The following is a 20,964-nucleotide window of genomic DNA, read 5'->3' as shown; positions in this document are numbered from 1 at the left end:
TAGAAAAACAGTTAAGGGGAAAATTCCCTTCTCTGGCAAACAGTAGCAAAAATGACACCTCCCAATGGTGGCAGGCATTCTGCAATCTAGGATCTGCCACCCTGAGGGCAAGCACCTGCAGCCTTATACACGTGGTCCTGCCCTGTTGCTCATGCTGTTGTTCGTTTTCTCTTCTTCCTGTCAGATGTTCTCAACTCTAGTTTTCAAACATAATTCTGAGATTTTGATTTCTAAATGCAAAACAATACACATGAGTCATACCACTAATGTCATGTTAAAATTTTGGAACTATCCCTTACTAGATGGACATACTTAGGCAATATTTTAATATATTTTTGGAGGGAGACCTCTTTTTTTAGTTTCTTCATCTGTAAAGTAAAGCTTAAAAATTCTCATACAGTCTACAGCCATACCACTCTGAACGCGCCTGATCTCATCTGGTCTCGGAAAAATTCTCATACAAGACTTTTGAGGATGCAATGGCAAAACATATATACAGTGTGTCTGTAAAGTCATGGTGCATTTTTGACTGGTCACAGAAAAGCAACAAAAGATGATAGAAATGTGAAATCTGCACCAAATAAAAGAAAACTCTCCCAGTTTCTATAGAATGATGTGGCAGCATATGCGCATGAGCAGATGATGATGTAACATCGTGTATACAGTGGAGCAGTCAACAGCCATGCCAGTTGAGATGTGGATGGTACAGAGGAAAGTTCAGTGTGCTCTGTGGTTTGCTAAATTTGAATCTGTGACCAAAGTGCAACATAAATATCGCATGTTTATAACGAAGCGCCACCACAGAGGAATAACATTACTTGGTGGGATAAGCAGTTGAAGGAAACCGGCAGTTTGGTGGAGAAACCCCGTTTTGGTAGGCCACGAGTCTGTAGAGGCTATACGGGATAGCTACCTAAGGAGCCCTAAAAATTCTGTGCGTGAGCCCACATCGAACTGCACTGAATAGGTATGAAACTGGTATAACACTGAAGAGAATACAAAGTATGCTAAAATATGTCAACAATTATATCATATTTATTGATTACATTTACACTTGAGGGTATTCTTGAAATGTCAAAATATTCAAAATAACAAAGCTACGTTGATTTCTAAGTGCAGAAATTTCTCTTTATTATTACTATGCATAACATTCTAAAGAAAAAAAATGTTAATAATCCGAAGAATATCAGCTCCATTATTTAACAGATAATGTAAAATTTTAATGGAGCAAGTGAACTTTCCTCCTAAACCTGAATCTATCTAAATAATCTTATAAACTTCCATTACATTTCGGAAGTGTAAACACTTTTCTAAGTATATGAAAATTATGAGGCAAATAATGTATAAAAGTAAGTATAAAACAGACCTACAGGCTAATTAATTGATAATATACTTTGAGAAATATCTAGAAAATTTTAATGTAGACCATTATATTTAAAAAAAAAAACACCTATTAATGATGATTATACCTCCAAGACAGCAGAAGTTTGAAAATCAAAAACTGGTAGGCTCTTTCTTATGCCAATTCTTTTAGTTTCTAGTAAGCTAGCTCATCTGAGCAAATGACAGATGTTATCCTGGATAGCTGAGCAATATAACAACCTGCTGCGTCACCAACGCACAAATCCTAATACATGTAGAATATCACCTTGACAAACACAGAGACTCATGGTTAATTACTTATGCCTTCTGTAAGTTATACTTACAATTTTTTCAAGTTTTAACAGGCTGAAGGTTTACCTACAAGATATTATGTAAAATTATCTTGCATCTATGTGTAATACCAATTCCAAATTTTTTAAAAGTGTGTCATTTCTCCTGACCAGGCGGTGGCGCAGTGGATAGAGCATCGGACTGAGATGCGGAGGACTCAGGTTTGAGACCCCGAGGTCGCCAGATTGAGCGTGGGCACATCTGGTTTGAGCAAAGCTCACCAGCTTGGACCCAAGGTCGCTGGCTTAAGCAAAGGGTTACTCGGTCTGCTGAAGGCCTACAGTCAAGGCACATATGAGAAAGCAATCAATGAACAACTAAGGTGTTGCAACGAAAAACTGATGATTGATGCTTCTCATCGCTCTCCCTTCCTGTCTGTCTGTCTCTATCTATCCCTCTCTCTGACTCTTTCTCTGTCTCTGTAAAAAATAAAAATAAAAAAGGGTGTCATTTCAGTTTAGTTTTACTTACTATTTTTCATGGAAAATCAGCACTTGCTGGATAATGTGTGACGTAGGTAGTACTGTTTCTGTAGTTTCTAAAAAAGACACTTTTTCTGTGTGGCTATGGCCATAGTTTTAATTGTAATTTTGATATATTACTTATGAGGAGATTTTAAATCAGTATTTTAGCAATTTATTCTTCACACTCACAATAACGCTCATTATTAGTAACACAAAAATGACACTGACGAGACCTGCTAAAGAACATAGGAGAGGTCACCACTAAGTAAACATAATCAGTTATACAAAAAAAAAAGCCAGTTGAAGTTAATTAAAATATTATTTTCAATTTTAGAGAATGTTTTAACAGAAAATGTAATTATGGCTTTATCTGAAAATGAATCTAAAAATATAAACATTCAAAACAATTTCATTTATTTATAACAGAATTTATTTAATGATAAATAATTTCTTTGAATACTTCAAAGCTGCATTAAGCTAACTTTTGCTTGTGTATTTTTATGAGTTTTATAATTTTTGCCAAAATTTAATAGCATATTGCATTGTGATTGTTTGAGACCAATCACAGAGACATTTTTGCCAAAATATTTTAGGACTTCATCAATTTCCCAAGGATCTCTTAATTCTTTGATATTTAAATCATTCTCTTTTAAAGTGCATATTAAATCATCATACTTACCAAATCTTTCTCCAATTTTTAACAGATCTAACTCTGCTATACAGTCTTTTGCTAAAGATTTTCTTTGTGACTCAAAGTATTTCAGCTTTTCTTTATTGACTTCATGAAATCATATAGTTTTTGCAAAATTGCAATTTCATTTTGTACTATACTGGTGGTTTTGTCAGATGACTACAACACCATAAGGCCAAAAGAAAAATGACTTGAAAGGTGTTTCTAAATATGTAAGAATACATATTTAGGAGCAGAAAAACTTTGAAATGAAACAGTTAAATCAGTGATATTAGGAAATAATATCATGTTATGACTCTTGTAACAAAATTATACATAATACCAATAGTTACATGGGTACTGAAGAATTCTTACACATCTGGAAATGTGACTAGAACTTTTGCCTTCAATTTGATTTATTGTATTTGACCTTTGCTTTTCTAAAAAGGATAAAATCACCAATTAACTTAAAAGATTGTCAACTACATCTGAAAATAGCCAGTGAGAAAGGCATCTTGCTTAAAGGAGAAATTTTGAAGTCACTCTGAATTCTAATAGCTTAAACAATAACCTGACACATTTATGCATTTATATATTTATGTATAATATATCTGGAAAGTGGTCAACCACCTTGCTATTTGGATAGCAATATTCAAGGGCTGTTAATTACTCACCAGATTAGCCAATTTTATTTTTTACCTTTCTTTTTTTTTTTTTTCATTTTTCTGAAGCTGGAAACAGGGAGAGACAGTCAGACAGACTCCCGCATGCGCCCCACCGGGATCCACCCGGCACGCCCACCAGGGGCGGTGCTCTGCCCACCAGGGGGGGGTGCTCTGCCCATCCTGGGCGTCACCATATTGCGACCAGAGCCACTCTAGCGCCTGAGGCAGAGGCCACAGAGCCATGCCCAGCGCCCGGGCCATCTTTGCTCCAATGGAGCCTTGGCTGCGGGAGGGGAAGAGAGAGACAGTGAGGAAAGCGCGGCGGAGGGGTGGAGAAGCAAATGGGCGCTTCTCCTATGTGCCCTGGCCGGGAATCGAACCCCGGTCCTCCGCACGCTAGGCCGACGCTCTACCGCTGAGCCAACCGGCCAGGGCCCTTTTTACCTTTCTTATTGTCAGAAAATATATCTTCACAATTGTTTTACATTTGAAGGCATTCTCCATAAATATACTTTTGCTGATTTTACTTCAGATTTTGCACCCATGTAGACTAAGCCAAGTTCTATTTCATAAAACAATATTTTATATATAAAAGTCTCCAATTTCATATGCTTTAAGTGTGGTCTCTTCCACGCTAAAGTTCTCCACTTTCTTGTTTTATTCTTCATGACATCTTTATGTTCACTGTTACAACGTCTGGATTCAATTTGGTTGTAGATGTCCATCTTAAAATGAAGTATCTGGATCTAATCAAGTCCGGTAGGAGACATCCCACAAGCATATAAAAGGCTTGGGCCAATTTTGTGATGGCTCTCTCAAAGAATAAAACATTCTTATTTTCTCAAGTTCCTGCTTGTGCTGAAACTGACAAGGGGTGATCTATTACAACCCTCTCTTAAGGTGACTTATGCCTTATGTCATTTCTTTTACCTCAAATTTTACTTGGAAAAAAGTGTCTTTTCTGAAATGACTACATCTTATCTCTACTGCCACACTGTGTCTCTTTTAATCTGTTCTGTGGCTGTAAAATACTGAGGTACACTACACATTTATTATACAATCTTAAAAAAATTTTTCCAAACATTTAGTTATAAAATAATGTTTATTCTTCCTCTAAATTTAATATATAAAATTAAAGTTTTAAAACTTTATGTGTTTTATATACCCTAAAACATTCTCTTTCATTCTTAACAGTGAATCACAATTTTCTCATATATCCTACTTTTTAATAATAGACAAATTTTTTAATTTAAATATATTTCTTGCAAAAGAATAAAACTGAAAATACACATACTGTTTTAATTTTAAAAAGTTATTTGACTTGTTATTTATAGCAAAATTTACAGATTGCATGCTATCAAAGAATAAGAAGAGTATAAAAGACAATTATATAGTTTTTTAATCTGATTATTATTATAAGTCCAGGAAGTCCAATATAATAAGTGAACAGAGTACTTGAACTCATAGAATTAACATTTCAGAGGGAGAAAAAATAAATATATGAATAAAAATTCTTTTAGGTTTTTAAAAATATTATAAAAATATAAAATGTAAACAGATTTTAAAATAATTAAGTGAAGAACATATTTTTCATAAGATAGTCAACATTTCAGACTAGAAAGCAAATCTGATAAAATCTAAACAATGAGGAGCAGCTAGTTCAAAAAAGAAGCATGATGCATATTCTAAAAATAAGAAATAAAATTTTTGCCTGAGCAGACAATGACACAGTAGATAGAGCATTGGACTGGGAGAACTCAGGTTCAAAACACTGAGGTTGCCAGCTTGAGCACGGGCTCATCTGGTTTGAACAAGGCTCATCAGCTTGAGCCCAAGGTCGCTGGCTTGAGCAAGGAGTCACTCAGTCTGCTGTGGCCCTCTGGTCAAGGCACATATGTGAAAGCAATCAATGAACAACTAAGATGCTGCAACAAAGAATTGATGCTCCTCATCTCTCTTCCTGTCTGTCTGTCCCTATCTGTCCCTCCCTCTGTCTTTCTCTGTCACTATAAAAAAGAACATTTGTAAAAACAACTATTATTTGCATATGAGAAGTCAGTAATTAGAAAGCACTGAGATACCCTCAAATTTCTGTGGAAAAGAAATTCAACAAAATGAAATTCTAGACTCAGAAAAATTGCTATTCTAAACAAAGAACAAAATAAAAATATGAATAGATTTACTAAATGAGAAGGTTGACTATTCAAAGATTTTGAAGAATTAATTGTACTGTTGTTAGGAACAAGGACAGAGACTAAATACACAAATGGACAATTGTCAAGCCATGTATTGAGAATGAAACTCTGACCCACAAACTGTGTAGTAGATTTCTGGAAACCAGATGACAACTTCTACTGAAAATGGTCAAGACCGAGTCACCAGCTGCCAAGTTCCCTATACTTTGACTCTACTTCCAACACAGTATAAAACAAATAAAATCTAATATGTTTTCCAAACCATTCACATAAGAGGCTCCTCTTCCACTTAGTTTTTTTTTCCACTGTTCCCAAGCCAACAATCTCCTATCAGAGCACATCTGAAGTTTTTCTTTCCTTTCTTTTTTTTTTAATTATAAAGTATGCCCTATCTTATGACTTTTCCTGCCAAAGCAAATGGAGGTTGACTGACTCACTTGCTATAGTAATCTCTGAAATAATATTCTCTGCTTATTCTTAATAATACAATTCTAGTTTATTTTCAGAAAGGAAATAGAATATTTAACACAGACTGATGTATGAAAGAAGGCATGATGAACAGAGATTAGTAAAAATACAAGCAAATCAATATAAGTATTGTTAGTAAAAAAACAATAGTAACAAATAGGCTTAGAAAAATGAAAAAAGAACTTAAAATACAAAATAGTAATAATACAGCTGGCATGAGATATAAAACAAGCAAATGTCCTCATATTATTCTGATAGAGGGGTTTTAATTACATTTTATTAAGTCAAGTGTACTTGAACAATTTAAGAATTAATATTTACAATTTATGAAATACTTGAGAAAAAAGATGAAATGAAAAAAAACTCAATCTAACAGACATCAGAGAGAGAGAAAGAAAATCATAGTATAACCTTAAATATGCTAGAGAAGGCAAAAAGCTAAGCTTATTAAAAGTCTTACTTTTTTTGTTTTTTATCTTTTCTAAAGAATTTGCTATTTAACATCTATCACAATAGCTATGAAACTTAGTATTACTCTACTTTGTCATCATCCATGACCACATCTTTTCCTTTGTAGCATGTATCTTTCACTCAACAGTGTGTTTATTTGAGCTTGACATAGACACATAAGAGAGAAAAGTATCACTATGCTCATTGCATGGTTAAGAGTATTGAACTATATAAACTTTAATCCTGTAAGTAATTTAAGTAACACTGGTTGCAGACTAGTGTTAGGCAAATAAGTTTGTAAACTGTGATTTTTATGCTCACTTTGGTAAAAATGGCGCTGCCCACGTGAGTGGCTGTGGCCTAGGGGATAATATTATTTACTTCTTGCTTGGGAAGGAGCTTGGCTATGCTAATGTGTGCTAGAGGAGGGATTGTCCCAGGGAAAAGTTTTAAAAGAAGGAGCTAGGAGGACATTTTGGAAGAGAGACCAGGTTGCTGCAGAGAGGGAGGAGGAGTCCATGTTGTTGCAGGACATAAGAGGCCACATGGTTGCAGGGGAAGAGACAGCCAAAATGGAGGCATGCAGAGGAGACTGAGTGAGACTATTGGGCTTTTGATTCTAGAAAAAGCCGGAAAGAATGCTTTTGGTGCCCGTGTGTTTGTTTTTTACTCTTTGGCCAGTACAAGTCTAGAACAAAGGAAAATGGCCCACCAGTTCTTGGCCCCATAGATTCACTACCGTCTATCTGAATTAAATGGGAACTTGCAAGGGCCAGGCAGCTGTGATGGTGGCTGCCACTACTGGACTTACAACTAGCTACTAGTTCTCAGGTTGAACTTTAAATACACACTTAATACACGATCTAGCATTCTGTGCAGCATTTTAGTTGCCTGAAGATTGAATCATATAATATTCAATATATTAGAAAAGCAAATAACAGTCTTAATGTTGGACAAAAGGTGGCATTTTTACATTATTATTCAATTAGAAAAACTTCTCATTAGCATTATGAAAGTCTTTTAAGACAGTGTTTCCAATGACATCCACCAGCATGTTAATTAGGTGTGATCTGATTGTCCCAAATACTTTCTGACCTTATTGAATTTGACCCTTCAGCTGGGTGGAATTTAAAGAAAAAGATGCTAGAACAAGCACTACAAACCTTGCAAACTGCCAAGTAGATAATTCAATCTAGAGCAACTTTCACAGTAATATTACTTCTGTAACAGACAGGTGACAAGTATACTTCCATGGTTGAAGCATGTTTTAAAATGTTCTTTCCTGTAATTTAATTTTCTGAATATATAATATTCTTCGTACTATAAAATGTCTTTTTCTTTGTTTTTAAAACATAAAAAATTATACGTATTTTATTGTGCATTATCTCTATTTCTACTCACATGTATTTTATTTAGAAGCTTATTTTTCTTACAATACTGTATCTGATATGTTAATACAAATAAGTTTTTAAAAATATTTCTTTGGCTTCAAAATTATTTTTAAATTTAACTTCTGAAATTAGTAGTATAGGCTGACAATTTTATCATTATTTCTTAACTTCTGAACAAAATGAGTATCAGAGCATAAATTATGGAGACCATTTTGCATCATAAAATTAAGTTAAAACTAGGTTATGTATGTCAGTTTATATTTCTTTTTATAAAAACTCAAAATAACCTTATATTACTATTATAATATTTAATATACTTACCATAGGTTACATTTTGATATGTGGTTATTGAATATAAAAGAGAATGTGTATACTGTTGAACAGTTTAGTCTTAAGCATAAATACCTCTAACACATATACAGTAGTTGATAAAGAAATTAACCTAAATAATCCAAACATATAAATTCTTTCATTGTCTATGATAGATATTCAACAATTTTTATGATCCAGTTAATTTTAGATAATATGCAGCTTTTCAACCAACATTAGAATTAAAGAAAATATTTTATTTAATATATTATTTGTTGTGAAAAAGTAATTATTCTGTATTTTCAGGTTTGCTTTCATTTAAAACTGCTAATGTATGCTAAAAAGTAAATTAGTTTTCTATTTTACTAATTGTTGAGCTTTTCAGTTTTCTGTTTTTATTTTCTTATTTATAATTTTTTGCAATCTCAAGCTTTTATAATTTTTTATTTAACCTATGTAGTATATTTATTGATTGCCCATTATTTGCCCGGGACATATTAAACAGCAATGAAGAGGCTAACCAGGCACTGTCTAGTTGACTCAGTGTTATAGCGTTGGCTTGGTATGTGGATGTCCCAGGTTCCATTCCTAGTCAGGGCACACAAGAAAAGCGTCCATATGTTCTCCACCCCTTTACCTCTCCTTTCTCTCTCTCTCTCTTCCCCTCTTGCAGTCATAGCTTGATTCATTTGAGCAGATCAGCTGGAGCACTGAGGATGACTCCATGGAGCCTCTACCTCAGGCACTAAAAATAGTTCTGTTGCAAGTATGATCCCAAATGGGAAGAGTATTGGCCCCAGATGAGGGTTGCTGGATGGTTCCTAGAAGGGATGCATGCAGGAGTCTGTTTCTCTATCTCCCCTCCTCTCACTTAGAAAAGAAGATAAATAAATAAATAAATAAATAAATAAATAAATAAATAAATAAATAAAATTGTATCTTTATAGACCTATGCTATGATTTTAAAAATATCAATATGTAAAATTTTCTAAATAAAACATAAAAATTTAAAAAATTATTTTTAAAAACTTTGAAAATATTAAACTATGAAAAATTCCACCTATCTCATTCAGTGAACTTTAGAGATAAATATATATTTGCATTTTGAACACTTAATTATTGCATATCACTTATGAATATATTATTTTTCTAAATAAATAAATATAAATTATATATTTGTTTTCTGTTCTTAGAAATTTAAAATTGTACCAGTTACATACATAACTACCTGGATACATAACTGATTCCATTATATAGATTTCTAGTGATTTAAAAAAAATAAAATAAAACATAATGTAGAGGGAGAGTTATACAATTTTATTAGCCACAGAATGTTCTTTAATCATTTTATAGCAAAATAATTTCATCCTGATTTTTCAAAGTTTATTAGTTCACCATTAAATAATCATAAAAATACATAAGTAGCTGACTTAATTTTTTATTGATAATATTGTATATAATACTAAATAATATTAATACAAATAATTTATATAGATAATTTTTTTTTACACTGACAGAGAGAGTGTCACAGAGAGGGACTGATAAGGACAGACAGTAAGGGAGAGAGATGAGAAGCATCAATTCTTGGTTGCGATTCCTTAGTTGTTTATTGACTGCTTTCTCATATGTGCCTTGACTGTGGGACTACAGCAGACCAAGTGACCCTTTGCTCAAGCCAATAACCCCCACTCAATTTGCTGAGCCCATGCTTAAGTCAAATGACCCTCCACTAAAGCCAGCAACCTTGAGGTTTTGAACCTGGGTCCTCCATGTCCCAGTCTGACACTCTATCCATTACACCACTGCCTGATCAAGCTAGAGAATTTTTTAATAGATTAGTTGAACATTGGTCATTAATTATTCATAATTTTCTTGTTTTATTATATGTTTTACAAAAACATACTTTTAAAGCTCAGAAGTATATAAAATTTCCATAAAAATTATAAATTATTTTTTATTCTAAGCCTTCTACCAAATGGGAATTTTTAAAAAAGAAGCAGCAGGCAAGCAAGTAACCCCTATTGTAGTATAATTGTGATAAATATGTTAGTTAAAAATTATTTATACTTATGTTTCCATCACATACATTTATAAGCCTCACATTAAATACTGGTCTCTACGATATATGTCTGTAGGTTTAGTTGTAATGAAGGTGACATTCATGGCCCACACTGCACACACATATCGCAAAGAATCTTCCATTATAAACCTTACATTTATATTTTAAGAATTAATAAAATAGCTATAGTCACAACAATAGATAAATCTGTTTCAAAATAAAAAGTCTTTTGGAACATGCTGTGAGCTGATGATAGTTTATAATTTGCTCTTTATATGACCTGCCATTTAAGATATTAAATATATTAATGAGGGTAATGTAAATAACTTTGTATCTTCCAGAGATTTAAAGTGGTTACTTGTTTCTCTGTTTCTTTTTTAATGTCAATTCAATAGGACTGTGGTCAATATTTTAATTAAAAGAATTCAGAAGCCAGAGAGAGGCCTCATTGTTTGTCAATAAAATTTTCCCATTTCTTTATGAAAATTTTAGTTGGTTACAACAGCACCTTTTAAAGTTTTTGCCAATGTATTTTTTAAATTAATATATTTTCACTTACCTACTGTTTTTTAATTGTTTGGTGTAAATTTCTTTCATAATTAAGAAAAGTATATTTTATCCTATTTTTAACTGAAAATAAGAAACTTCAACTTTTTTTTATTTAGTACTTTGTGCTCACGTATATTAAACCCATAAAGCCATTTGTACTAAGAAAATCAGAATTTCAGTAACAATCTGAATTCATCTGACATTTACTAGATATGAACATGTGTGACATTATTTCTTTGTTTACAGTCCTTATTTCCTTCTAATGTCTAGAGGTTTGCCAGCAGCCTTTAGTATTCTTTAGCTTGTGTGTGCAACACCTCACCTGGCTTTCTTGTTACATAGTTCTCCTGAGTGTTTCAATCTACGTATGATCATCTCTCTAAAAGATACCAGTGATATTGCATTAACAGTCCACCCTACTCATATATTACCTTATGTTAGTAATTATATCTACACTTTTCCAAATAAGGTCACATTCTGAGGTATTGGGTATTAGGACTCCAACAAGAGTTTTTTGTTTGTTTGTTTTTTGTGACAGACAGAAATAGAAGCAGAGAGAGACAGGGACAGAAACACAGGAAGGAGGAAAGATGAGAAGCATCAATTCTTTGTTGTGGCACCTTAGTTGTTCATTGATGGCTTTCTCATATGTGCCTTGACCGGGGGGCTACAGCAGAGTGAGTGACCCCATGCACAAGCCAGTGACCTTGGGCTCAAGCCAGTGACCTTGGGCTTCAAGCCAGTGGTGTTTGGGTTCAAGCCAGTGTCCATTGGGTCTGTCTCTGATCCCGTGCTCAAACCAGTGACCCTGTGCTTAAGCTGGTGAGCCTACACTCAACCTGGATGAGCCTGCACTCAAGCTGATGACCTTAGGGTTTCAAAACTGGGTCCTCTGTGTCCCAGACCAATGCTCTATCCACTACGCCACTGCTTGCTCAGACCACACAGTATTTTTTATCTATCTATCTATCATCTATCTATCTATCTATCTATCTATCATCTATCTATCTCTCTATTATCTCAGTCTGATTTTTGTTGTTCTAATTACAAATAAAGTAGTTCTTTCCTAAGGTCATCTAAAAGATTTCATGTGCCTTGACATTGATTCTATTAAGAAAGTACTCACCATAGTCAGTTATGTCAAAAGATGTGTTTTATGTCCACAGTCTAGTCACATAATTTATACTAAGGTTTTGCAAGAGGCCTTCTCAGTAATAACTCTGTAAAGCTTACCAATAATTGGACCTACATAATCTGGACATAAGTTAGAGACTGGGAGTAAGGGTTAAGATAATAAAGTTTTTGGTACTTACAGTCAGTAGCAATGGAAAATTATCGATAGGTATGTTAGTAAGAACAGCAAAAAAACTGTTTTGAAAGGATTATACATCAATTATAAAACAAATCCATTCAGTTAAATAAGTTAAAATATTGACATACCTGCATCTAGATGTGATTTTCCTTCTAGAGAGTCAGAAAAACAGATTGGAGAGAATGCTTAGTTTATGTATTAGCTTAAGTTATAATCTTAAAACTACTGAAGCAGTCTATTTTATACAACCAGATTTTATAAGCAGAATTTCTATTGTTCAAATTTTTATTTCCTAGTCTATTTCTTACAATTCAGAAGCTTCTTTAGACATACAATCTTACCTCATCACTCATGAATTCATGCCTACAGCAAAAAATACTGCTAAATAATGATTGAGTGAAGGAAGTATTATAAATATTACAGAACTTCACCAATGCTATATGAGGGGAAAATCATATGCAGTATGTGTATACTCTTTTACATGAATTGCTACCTAAAAGATTTTTCTTATCCTACTCAAAAGTTTTTTATTTTTTTATTTTTGTATAGATGATATTTTGTTTTCTGTCAAAAGCAGTGTTTCTCCATCATTAAGATGCATGTGTATCACCTAGGACGGTGCTGAAATAGAGAATTAGATTTAATAGATCTGGGTTGAGCTCTGCATTTAGCATTTCTATCAAGCTCTTAGGTGATGCTAATACCACTGTTCCCAGGCCTCACTTAGTAAGGTTCTAAGAAAGCCTCTCTCCCAAACTTTCAGTTAAAACAACTTAAACAACCCTTTTTCCTAAAGATCTTGCTGGGGAATAGTGTAGAAAATTTGTATAAACAGAGAGATGCTCAAGATAAAATTTAATATGGGAATAATAGAATTTTTTAATCAGACTACTTAAATTTGGCTTCATGTTCCAACATTGAACTCATGTGATATTAAAAATAATTAATATTTTAGGGTTTTTTAATGCAAAATTGAAATTATTGTCCCATCTAGAGGTTCTTAAAAACATAAAAATAGAACTATTGTATGATCTAGCAATTTCACTTCTGGGTATATATCCAAAGGAAATAAAAATAGGACATAGACGAGAAGTGTGAACTTAAAAGTTTATTGCAGCATTATAGTAAACAGCCAAGATATGAAAACAGCCTTATCTGTCAATTAATGAATGGATAAGAAGATGTGGTATATATCTATATTTACTTACACATACATGAAATATGTGTTATTGAACCATGAGAAGAAAGATATCCTGCAATTAGTGACATTGATGGAACTTGCAAGCATTATGGTAAATGAGGTGAGTCTGACAGACGAAGTTAAATACTGTTTAATATTATTTATATGTGAAATATAAAATAGCCAAATTTATAGAAAAGAGTGTAAAATGCTGGTTTCCAGAGGTTGAGGGTAAGAGAATTGGGGAGATGCTTGTCAAGAGGAATAAATTTGTACTTAGATGATGAATAAATTCTTGGGATCTAATACACAGCATTGAGACGGTAGTTAACAGTGTTCAGTTATACAATAGAAAGTTATTGAGGAATTTGATCTTAGATGTTCTCACCACAAAAAATAAAACATAATTAAGAGATCTGATGGAAGTGTTAGCTAATGGTGTGCTATGGTGATAATCATATTGCCATATAAAATGTATCAGATCAACACCATGTTGTATACCTTAAACTTACATAATGCTGTATGTCAATTTTATCTCAATAAAAATGTGTGTCTAAGACTTAAATAGAGATACATAACAGAGCTTCTTATACAATAAAGTGCTATGGAAGCATGATATATTATTAACGTATGCTTTTAGCTGCTTTCCAACCCTCCCTCACCCAATACCAGTGCCACAGTCCATGCCTTTCCTTTTTTTAGCTGTGAAATCTGCTTGAGAAACTGTCACTTGGCAGCTGCAAATGCCATTGCTAAACCAATTTGATAGAAGGATCCAAGAGGGAAGAAGACAGAAGATTTTCTTTCCTCTGCAGTTCTAGTTATAAAGCTCAGATATAAAAAGAGAAAATCATTGTGGTATAGCATATGAATTTTAAGATGCTTTCATGAGGTTCATTCATACCCTAGAGTGATGTCCTTGAGACTTTTTTTTTTTTACCATCTTAGGAAGTAAAATATATATACAGTCTTTTTATAAAAATATTAAAGAGAATATGTCACTTTTTACAAAAATGGGTTATTATAGTCATTGATCATGTAACTGCATAGATAAGATTCTGGACTTAGTCACAGCTAGCTGCAAACCAACCGGAAACTTCATATTTGATATATAGATGGAGTGAAATTGCTTTAAAACTAATGCGGAATTTGTTTGTAGTGCACAATTTATTAGTATGCATGAAGATGAATTAGAACCTGCAAGCTATATTAAATTTAATGCACAAGAAAGGGAAGTAATGACTTACTTGAAAATCATTTTAAAGCATCATTGGTAATGCAGCTGCTAAACCATAGTAGTACTAACTGCAGAGACAAATAATATTAAAATTTCCAGAGTCCCCAGACTGTGTTTTACACAATTTCTTAGAGAATAAGCCAAGGCATTGGACCCCCAACTGCATGTATAAATACAGCATGAAAGTATATATACTGAATCTATAGAAAAATCTCTTAGTTAATTTAAGATTTTCATTAAAAAAAATTCTTATTCGAATGGTTAAAAAAAAGGTGATTTAATTTGAGGAGGGATGATACATGGAATTTATTAATTCTATATTTCTAATGGATGAAAGAAAGATAATAAATGAAGAGCTAAGCTTGAAACTGCATTCAATCAGCCTTATTTAGTGTTGGTGCTGACTTCACTCCCTGGAACTCTAATATTGTACTGGCTAAGTGTTTTAGTGTGCACTAAATCCTAGCTGCATAAAAGTGAAGCTAAATAGTATTTGCAGGTCTTTTTCATACAAAGTGCAAACCAGCATTCCATTTATAATCCTATAATAACACTTTGTAATCTGCATACCAATGCAGTTCAAATAACACATTTATTTTAGAAATGAGCATAATTAGATTATATAGATCATAATTGAATTGGACTGAGTGACCTTTTGCTAGCATTCTCTGATAACTAAAGAAAATTTTACTACTTGGCTGCCTTTTCTCTTTTAATCTAAATAATCAGTTTTTGGCACGAGCCTCTAAAATCTTCAGAATCTTTCATAGTTTGGTTCCTAAGAATATTTTTTTTCCCCAGAAAAAGAGAGTTGTAGTGTTGAACACTGAGAGCTAGAGTGAATGTTCTTTTTTTTTAGAGACAGAGAGAGGGACAGATAGGGACAGACAGGCAGGAATGGAGAGATGAGAAGCATCAATCATCAGTTTTTTGTTGCGACACCTTAGTTGTTCATTGATTACCTTCTCATAAGTGCCTTGACCATGGGCATTCAGCAGACAGAGTAACCCCTCGCTCAAGCCAGCGACCTTGGGTGCAAGCTGGTGAGCTTTTGCTCAAACCAGATGAGCCCGCGCTCAAACTGGTGACCTTGGGGTCTCGAACCTGGGCCGGCTGCATCCCAGTCCGACACTCTATCCACTGTGCCACCACCTGGTCAGGCTAGAGTGAATGTTCTTTATACACCTTTGTGACAAGGAGAAGAAACTCCTAAAACACAACATGAAGAATGATATAAAAATGTTTTATAATTGGGTTTAATATGGTTTTTGTAATTAAATTTTTATTTTTTTAAATATACATGTTTTATGCTTAATTTAAATTAAATTGATATTATATATTACATAATTCAAGCCTAGTTTTTCCACTTAACAATATATCAAAATTTTGCGTCAGATGATTAAATATCTTCTAGTTTTTTATTCACTAAAAGAGCTCTGTGAACCGACTGTGAACCTACTCTGTGAGTCTCATATATTAGAATGAGTGGTAACAATTGCATGCTTGTTTCAAAGAAGTTTCCTCCTGGGATGGGAATGGCAATCAATGATAAGGGAGATATAGCGATAGCAACAACACAAACCAATTATTCACAAAGTAAATTCCAACTTCTTCTCATTAGGAAAATGAAAATGTATTAAGAACCATTTATAACCTTAACACATTTTTAACCTCACTTTTAGGTCCTCCCAATAAGTACAAATTCATATAAAGTAAACATATATTTCTGTATGTATGTCACTGACAAAGATTCTTGTCCCTTCAAGATAATGAAGGGTTAAATTCGCAGCATCAACCCATCTGTCCATTTCTGCATTCCTTCACCAGGAAAATTTAAAAAGGTAGTCTGACCAGGCGGTAGCACAATGGATAGAGCATCGAACTGAGACGCAGAGGACCTGGGTTTGAGACCCCGAGGTCACCAGCTTGAGCATGGGATCATCTGGTTGGAGCAAACCTCACCAGCGTGGGCCCAAGGTCTCTGGCTTGAGCAAGGGGTCACTCAGTCTGCTGTAGGCTCCCAGTCAAGGCACATATGAGAAAGCAATCAATGAACACCTAAGGTGCCGCAACAAAAAATTATTACTTCTCATCTCTTTCTCCCTTCCTGCCTGTCTGTCCCTATCTGTCCCTCTCTCTGACTCTCTCTGTCGCAAATAATAATAATAATAATAATGATGATGATGATGATGTAGGTTAAACATTACAGAGACATATTGGGAGACTATGGTTTACAGTTGTGAGTGTGCAGTTTATTCTTGTATTATTATTAATTGTTGTATTATTTTCCATATAAACAATTGTAAACCTACTTTTGCCCCACCTTGTATGCATGTGTGTGTGTGTGTGTGTGTATCCCTCTTCTACCTCATCTTTAAATTGTATAAGGAAAAGCTGGTTTAAAGGTCACCTCTGCCAAGAAAACCACCTTAAAGTATATGAATGTCATTTGGTTTGAGTAAGCAAACTATATTTACAGGATGGCAGGAAATACCACATTCATAATAAACACAATTTTTTGCTCAATAAAAATCAGCTGTAATATAGGCTTATTCAGAGGCCTAAATCAAAAATAAATAATAGATGTGCATTATATTAAGCTTAATTAAAATACATCATTCTCATATTTTCTGCCCTTTTTCTCAACCCTTATATGATCCCTGATATCCATGCAATCTTAAAGATATATTTTAAATTTTCATTGTCATCATTTTACCCCAAGTTATGCCACGAGTTCCTATGAGTCACTTTTAACCAATCTCCTTTTTCCATCCTTATTATGTTCAAATAATTATCTACACTGAAGCCAGAGTGATTTTAAAAAAAATAGTACCCTCTTTTTATTTAAACTATACAGTGTGTTCTAATTCTTATTGCCCTCATATGAAAATGCAATATTTAATCACAGCTAGATAGTCATAATTAATATGACTGTCTCTCATCTCTGCAAACTCAACTTCAACTATTTTGTCTCCAACACACTACTGTCATTCTAGACACATGGTCTGCTTTGAGTTCTCTGAACACAAACTCTCTCTCAGCCTTGCATTATTTACAGCCGCTAACTGAAAAGTTCTGTCTTCAAAGTCTCATTCTTTGGATTCTTCAGATCTCAGCAAAAATGTCACTTCCTAGAGGATTTCTGTACCTCCTTAAAGTGGCTTTCACCAGTTCAGTTTTTATCCCATCATTTAGATTGCTTTATTTATAGCACTTGCCACAGTCTCTAATAATCATATTCATTGTTTTATTTGCTTACTGTTTCTTTCTTACAGTAGTATTATAAGAGGAGTAAGGTCCTTGATTTCTTGGTTCACATATAAAATTTTGTACCTGCATAGTACTTGACATCTGGTAGCCGCACTGTTGAATGCTGAGTAAATGTTTTATATGTATGCCTCAATTGTGGGATTCTTTTGGATCTATATGGCTTCTGCTTAAGATTATATTTAGATTTACATAGCTATCTACTAAGTGTCTTTATTTTATATCTCCTGGTATAATAAAGTTTGAGAAAAGATTTGTGTAGCTCAAGATATTGTATAATATTTATAAAATAATTTAATTGCATGAGTTATTTTGGCCCTAGCATCTGCATTCCTTAAGCATACTTATTCTTTGAATTCTCTTCTGGGACTTTCTTTTTATTTCAGTTGTATCTATTGATTGTAACTTATCTCTTAGTTCTGCACTTTTATTCTTTATTTTTCTACATTCGTATCCTCTATGAATCACTCATGCTCATAACTTCATTTATAACATTTATATTGAAAACCACTTGTCCAATTTTGATCATTTACATGCACAAGTGTAATCTAACATTTTGAAATGCAGCATGATTTAGATAATGGACTTTTATCTCAGTCTTGCATATTTTTGTAAAGTTAACTTCTTCATTGTGGACAAGTCCTGCCAGGGGTGAGGACAACGGAGATGCAGAGACCGGACTGTGGGGGCCAGGTTCAGTGACGCAGATCCGATTTATTCAGGAAGTAAGCTAGCTTATATACATGGGTTCAGCCTATAGGGTTTTACAGCGTGTTCTTCAAAGCCAATGGCTAAAAAGGTCAGGGAGCTGCCGGTTGGTGCTGAGTCACTTCCTTATAGTGGGCGAGCTCCCTCCTAGGTGTGTCTAAGAGGGTTTCAGGTGCTGCAGTGTTCTCACAGCATTGCATCATCCACAGCTGTTAGGAGTGCGCTCTGCACTCTACATACACTTCATTAAATGGTTTTCAACTACAGATTTCCCATTTTGTTTTGTTTGATCTATCTGGGGCTAGAAATCTTAGAGTCATTGCTAAATAGATAGTCTTTATTTTGTCCCTTTTTGATCTTAGCATTTCTTTACAGTTTTTCTTGGACTTTTCCTTTATATTTCTTTTCCCATGGCCTTCACTGTAATCCTTTAACCACTCTTAAATAACTGTAAGTACATTATATACAGCTCTCTGCCTCTAGATTTTTCTCTACTATCCACCACTGCATATTATATTTTTAAGACCCATTTTTCATCATTTTTATTTCTACAGAAGAATTCAGAGTGCTTTACAGAAATCTAGGTGAAATCACTTACACTCACACACACATACAACATTCACACACGAGCGCGCGTGCAAACACACACACACACACACACCCCTCCCAAACCAAACTTCTAAAATCTATGGATAAATGTGGCTCTTTTAAAAACCAAATTACCATTTTATTTTCTTAGCAACGGTGAAAATAATTTATTTTCTTTTTCATATCATTCAGTATGTTAAGTACTCCAATTACAAATTCTTACAATTTTCTTCCTTCCGTACACTTATATACATCTAAGGCTAAATTCTAACACCCCATTAATTCTCCTTGTCTGTATTGAGCTTCTTCTTTAGATTTCATACTCCCTTACATCTTGTATTGTAAATATGATTGCTTGACTAGGTATGTCTTGTTATGTACAGTGGTCCCTGATCTATCGCAGGGGTTAGGTTCCAAAACCCATGATGAGAGGCGAAAATCCACAAAGTAGGACCTTATATTTATTTTATTATTTATATATTTTTTCAGGCTTTATAAACCATCCCCATACTCTTTTGAACCTTTCCCATACACTTATAAACACGTCCTATGCTTATTTTACTGCAAAAATAATTAAAATAATAAATATATAAAAATACCTATCATTAAATCTCACAATATAGTGAAAAATCCGCTATACAAAATTAGACATATTCAATTTAAAAGTCCATGATACAGTGAGACCATGAAAAGTGAACCCCAAAATGGCAAGGAAGACTGTACTCACTTTTTGTATTCTTAATCTTCCTCTTCAAGGAAATAATTTTAAATGTTTTCAAAAATTAAGGTTGAAAGGTGGTTTATACTTAATTTTCTACCTACCTTAATGTAGGTAGAAAAATATAATATTTTTAATAAAATTCTAATATAAAAATAAATATGTGTACATACTACATTTGTAACAATTCTTTCATACCTGCAGTAACATAAGCATTACTTACTGTATGACGATAATTTTAAAAGCACCATGAGACAGCATTTATTCATCCTTTTACATCAGTAGATGTTTAAAAATTCCCTGGTGAGTTTCAAACAAGATATAGTAAATACATTTTAAAATGTCTTTACATATTAGAATCTATCATCTTTACATATTTTAAAGCACCAGATGTTTTATAATTTTGCTAAGGAGTATAGTGTAATAATTTTAATAAATCATATCAATAGAAAAATAAATAGTATTAATAAATCCTTTTATTCTATACTGAATTTATTTTATACCTAAAACTATTCAGAAGACTTTGAATAAGCAATGCAATTTTGAAATATTTTATTTTTGTAAAGCTGCTCAATACAGGAGAGACAAATAGTTTATAAAATGTTCATAGTCAGGAATGCTGCTTTCTCTTCATTTTGACACATCTAGGGCATGCAATTATTCAAAAAGGTCACTTTCTAAAGAAGAAAAAGAACAATGACCAAAGGCAGCATTTAGGTTTCAAATAGACTATGACAATTTAATCAATGACAAACTCCTAATGTCAAGAACCATCTTATTTCTAGGTAGACAGAGAATGACATTTCATCACAATTAAGTTCAATTGTTCACATTAAAACATGGCCCCACCTGGAATTACTATAAATATTCAGAGTAAGATTTTTTTAAAGGGAACTACAAAGTTATTTTAAATTTGAATGTAAATACAACTATTTTTTCTTACTGATATTTTTTTATTTTTAAGTCTTATTATGAGTTAAATAATGCTTACAGTCTTACAGAGGAATAAAATTTAAAGCTT

The sequence above is a fragment of the Saccopteryx bilineata genome, chromosome 6, assembly GCF_036850765.1.
Source record: "Saccopteryx bilineata isolate mSacBil1 chromosome 6, mSacBil1_pri_phased_curated, whole genome shotgun sequence".
In the NCBI taxonomy this organism is placed as follows: domain Eukaryota; kingdom Metazoa; phylum Chordata; class Mammalia; order Chiroptera; family Emballonuridae; genus Saccopteryx; species Saccopteryx bilineata.
This window is presented reverse-complemented; position numbering follows the sequence as displayed.